Genomic DNA, 5,397 nt, shown 5'->3' on the forward strand with positions numbered 1-5,397 from the left:
AGAAAGAAATGTACTGGTGTGCAAAAGAGCAGAAAGTAAATAAATTAAAAGCAGTATGGGCGGTGAGGTAGGTGAAATTGGGTGGTATGTTACAGATGGACTATGCTTACAGCTGCACGATCGGTTAGCTGCCTCGGATAGCAGATTTTTAAATTGAGGGAGATAAAAAGTCTCCAACTGCAGCAGATTTTGCAATTGCGTTTCCAAGTCGCAGCAGCAGAGAACTGAAGGAAAGGCGTGTCCAAATGAGGTTTTAGCTTTAGGGAAAGACTTATGGACTCAGTCTGAAGATACACCTGCTGGAGAGGCGTGCGCGGTGTGTTCAGCAGTCCTCTCACAGTTGACTCTACATCTCATCATACAATTGCGCATACCGGTGAGTAATACGCTAGCGTGTTACTGTAGCGCTACACGTGACCGTGCTTCAGGGCTACGAGCATTCGCGCTCATCTAGACCTACGACCTCAAGACACCTTACATGCGTTCTACTCTTACTCGTCCTCTGATACACTGGATGGCGGAGTGCTCTAGGTCTATATCCCTGTCCTTAACTATGCTAACAAAGCAACGTACCGAGACTAATCAGGTGTGAGTGGAGCCCAGAATTTCCAGTTTGCTGAGTAGACGAGTGTTGGAACTATTTTGTAGATGACACGCCGACAGGCCGATATAATTCTATCCAAGATCAGCGAGGAGTCAGGCATCTCGATCATCGGCCTAACTCACAGCCACGTCGAATAAGTCCAGTATCGCCTCGACCCTCTAGAGCTGACCTGATCTCGACAGGCCTCGCACCATGATGAGGAGCTTTGTTCCTGCCGCAACTAGTACCAAGTCCACGCATTCCTGTGAACTTCTATTGTGAATTTTTGCGATGGAGATAGTGTTTGATATGAGTCTGGAAGGAGAGTTTGCAGTCTAGCCAGACACCTAGGTACTTATAGATGTCCACATATTCTAGGTCGGAACCGTCCAGGGTGGTGATGCTAGTCGGCGTGCGGGTGCAGGCAGCGAACGGTTGAAAAGCATGCATTTGGTTTTACTAGCGTTTAAGAGCAGTTGGAGGCCACGGAAGGAGTGTTGTATGGCATTGAAGCTCGTTTGGAGGTTAGATAGCACAGTGTCCAAGGAAGGGCCGGAAGTATATAGAATGGTGTCGTCTGCGTAGAGGTGGATCAGGGAATCGCCCGCAGCAAGAGCAACATCATTGATGTATACAGAGAAAAGAGTCGGCCCGAGAATTGAACCCTGTGGTACCCCATAGAGACTGCCAGAGGACCGGACAACATGCCCTCCGATTTGACACACTGAACTCTGTCTGCAAAGTAGTTGGTGAACCAGGCAAGGCAGTCATTAAAAAACCGAGGCTACTGAGTCTGCCGATAAGAATATGGTGATTGACAGAGTCGAAAGCCTTGGCCAGGTCGATGAAGACGGCTGCACAGTAATGTCTTTTATCGATGGCGGTTATGATGTCGTTAGTACCTTGAGCGTGGCTGAGGTGCATCCGTGACCGGCTCGGAAACCGGATTGCACAGCGGAGAAGGTACGGTGGGAATATATATAAATATTTATATAATATATAAACTTAATTATGATATAAATCAAGTTTAATATCAAGTTTGATATTATTCAGATTCATGGAAAGTGCCATCTTGGTTGATCATCTTGCTATCTTCGTTAATGAGTGGCTACATTGCTGTTCTGGGAATTGAGAAAACAGATTGGGGAAGGCTCTGCACTATCAGAATTCTGCTCAGTTCAAGAGCTGACCACCAGATGGAACCAAACCTTTGTCTATCTAAATCAAGATGGGACAGACGGGCCTTTTACAATGGGAACCACTGTTACATAGTGGGCAGAACAAGCAAGGAGGTGGGCAGAGCCAAGCACAAGCTAGCGAGATCTTATTGGAGCTTTTCTGCACTCATATTTCCGTTAGGGAACGCCTACTCTCTCAAGTACCCGTCTGCAAGAACTTGAATTTGAACTTCTAAACAACGAACTAAAAAATGTTTTAAAAAAGTTTGACAATGAGTCAAGTCTACAAAACGTCATGTCGCAACAAATTCTAGTTTTGCGAACAGAAAAGTGTATTGAGATCGAATGATGACGTCTATGAGAAAACAAGCAGAATGTCGGCCAACTGTAGTTTCGCTATGCTCTATCGCCACCCTCTGGCTGCCACTGGACTTGCTCTCATCTCCATTACTGGTAGTGAGCGGAAACCTCCACTGGATGATTCAGTTTTTTTTTTACCCCATGTGACACATCTGTGTTTCCCCTTTTAATGTAGGTACTGTAGCTACTGCTTGTATTTAAATGTCACAGATGTTTGAAAAACATAAACCACACTGATTTAAATGTCATTACATAGTAGAAACATGGAGTGGTATAATAAACAGCCAGGGCTGAGCGATTAGCGCTTTTTGAGGTCGGTTTTGGTTCAGTTTTTTTTTAAAGAATCCGTTTTTTTTTTTAAATTTCGGTTTCATACATTAAATGCAATATGAAATATGACCTTGAAATAATTTTAGAGCTTTGTAATTTAAATTTCAAAAGACAAATATTGAGAACATTCATTTGACAAATCATTGAAACCATTCCATTGTCTCTAACAACAAAGAATATAGCAATTGATAAGAGCCCCATAATGGTAGTGACTGCCCACTACTGCTTATCTTATTAACCATCATTTATTCACATTACTTTACTTAAATTAATTACATTGTCCACTTAACTTTCTTWAAAAAAAAAWTATGACATTATTATTTATTGTCCAGTACTTTGGTGTACTTTTTAGCCAGTAGTTCTGAAAGTAGCCTCACGAGCCAAAAGTGGTCCCCGAAAACCACATTGCTTTCTCTTTTGCTTAGCTGTGTGTGCATCTTGCTAGCTGTCACTCAAATGGTGAGGGGCTGATTGGATTTCGAATTGCTAGGGGGCTGGCCCACGTGGGGGGAAATTACGCAGCGCAGCATTCGCTTTCAACCTAGGGATATCGCAGATAATTCAGATGAAACAGTAATTCTGCTCATAGATTATGCATGTATGAACTACACCCTGACACATCCAGCTCAAAGCTTGTCTGCAAAGTTCCACACAGTAGCAGTAGCAGCCAGACAACCATTTAACAAATTGTCTTTGGTCCACAATGAGCCAAGTTCCCCTGTCTAGTGAAAAAAGGTAGCCCATGATCATTTGGTTGCCACATTGCCCATAATGCAGAGCTGTCTGACAAAATCACTATTTTAGTATTTCTTCAAAGTAGATAAAGCATACTTTCAAGACTGCTACAACTATCCGTCGGGTACTAGAGCTATCCCTCTGTACATTCCTCTCTCATGTGGTCTGTGTGTTGTGCCYGGAAGAATAGGCGCAATGGATTCTGGTCATTGTAGTTAATTACCACGTTTTCTGCATTGAACTAGCGTAAATATTTCCTTTTGAAAACCACAACTCCCTACAGCGTCCCACCGGCCGTTCTTGATTTGAAGTCTCTAGTGCTTGATAGGATTTCTTTGTAGAGAAGCAGGGTGTTGAGGTAACAAAACAAAAACTAAATGAATGGAATTCAAGTAATTGAACCGATGTCGGTCTTTGAGTTGTTAATGAAATAAAACATATTTTTTTAAATCAGGTTAGACTGCAATAGATCTGACTAACTGCATTACTGTAGTACATTAGTATAGTTCAGTGCATTTGAAAAATATTCAGACCCCTTGACTTTTTCCACATTTTGTTACATTACAGCCTTATTCTAAAGTGGATTAAAATGTTTTTCCTCATCAATCTACACACAATACCCCTTAATGACAAAGTGAAAACAGGTTTTTAGAAATATTTGCAAATGTATTACAAAGAAAAAACAGAAATACCTTATTTACATAAGTATTCAGACCCTTTGCTATGAGACTCGAAATTGAAGCTTCAGTGCATCCGTTTCCATTGATCATCCTGGAGATGCTTCTACAACTTGATTGGAGTCCACCTGTGGTAAGTTAATTGATTGGACATGATTTGAAAGGCACACACCTGTCTATAAGGTCCCACAGTTGCAGTGCATGTCAGAGCAAGCCAGAAGGGTCGAAGGAATTGTCTGTAGAGCTCTGAGATAGGATTGTGTCGACGCACAGATCTGGGAAAAAGATTTCTACAGCATTGAAGGTCCCCAAACTCAGCGGCCTCCATCATTCTTAAATGGAAGAAATGTCCCGTGTGGCTCAGTTGGTAGAGCATGGCGCTTGCAACGCCAGGGTTGTGGGTTCATTCCCCACGGGGGGACCAGGATGAATATGTATGAACTTTCCAATTTGTAAGTCGCTCTGGATAAGAACGTCTGCTAAATGACTTAAATGTAATGTAGAACACCAAGAGCTGGCCAACCGGCCAAACTGAGCAATCGGGGGAGAAGGGCCTTGCTCAGGGGGGTGACCAAGAACCCCATGGTTACAGCCTCAAGCGTGCAAAGCTGTCGTCAAGACAAAGGGTGGCTACTTTGAAGAATCTAAAATGTATTTTTATTTGTTTAACACTTTTTGGTTACTACATGATTCCATATGCGTTATTTCATAGTTTTGATGTCTTCACTATTATTCTACAATGTAGAAAATAGTACAAATAAAGAAAAACCCTTGAATGAGTAGGTGTGTCCAAACTTTTGACTGGTACTGTATGTTTTTATTTGTAAAAAATTTGCAGAAATGTCTAAACCTGTTTTTTGCTTTGTCATTATGGGGTATTGTGTGTAGTTGTGGATAAGTCAAGGGGTCTGAATACTTTCTGAATGCACTGTATCTCAGACCATATCCAGGTCTAACTTACTGTGTTCAGACGACTCCATTTTGTTCATCAGGAAAGGTCACACTGCGGCATTAAGTCGTCTGTCTCTTCACTGGCTGTCTACTAGGGAAACAAGGAGTTATGCTCCACAATTATGTGCCCATATGCAATAGCTAATGTTAATGCATACAGTATATGGAGTATTCTCTATTCAACAGATATTGAGACCACTTCCCTTTCTATAGTTTGAAATCTCTGTAGTATAATTTTTCTTGGACTCTCTGAGGCCCACAAATCCTTTTTATTTTGGTTTCTACCTTCCGTGTGTGTGCCTTCCGCACACCGAAACAGATTTGACTTCCTCTTTGTCTTTGTGTTGATAAAAAAAACAGCAAGTTTCTGTTTGCTGTGTTCAAGTGGACTTATACTCACCGCTCACATCCACAGCTAAAGTTAATGGATAACATCATGTCTTTCAGATCACATTAATCTAAAGGGTGTAACTTCAACATGTTAAAGGTGCAGGGTTCGCTGACTTGCTGTATGTTTGTGGTTATTTAAAACTAAGACATCTTCTAGCAGAAGGACGGGGGTTTCTCTTTCCTGCTCCCTGAC

At 41.9% G+C, this 5,397-nt stretch overlaps 1 protein-coding gene across 3 annotated transcripts in view; it reads right to left on the reverse strand.

The window, feature by feature from the left end:
• Positions 1 to 5,397, reverse strand: part of LOC112071271 (NACHT, LRR and PYD domains-containing protein 1 homolog) — a 30,979-nt gene extending 25,582 nt beyond the window's left edge. For 2 of the 3 annotated variants that reach the window (XR_011475802.1, XM_070439326.1), the window contains exons 1-2: positions 5,215 to 5,397; positions 4,825 to 4,902 (exon numbers count right to left, since the gene is read on the reverse strand). The gene's annotated coding sequence lies outside the window, so the exon portion shown is untranslated. Of the gene's footprint in view, positions 1 to 4,824; positions 4,903 to 5,204 lie in introns of all 3 variants that reach the window. The other variant, XM_070439325.1, reaches the window with a different exon arrangement.

The sequence above is a fragment of the Salvelinus sp. IW2-2015 genome, unplaced genomic scaffold (genome assembly GCF_002910315.2).
Source record: "Salvelinus sp. IW2-2015 unplaced genomic scaffold, ASM291031v2 Un_scaffold1566, whole genome shotgun sequence".
Taxonomy (NCBI): domain Eukaryota; kingdom Metazoa; phylum Chordata; class Actinopteri; order Salmoniformes; family Salmonidae; genus Salvelinus; species Salvelinus sp. IW2-2015.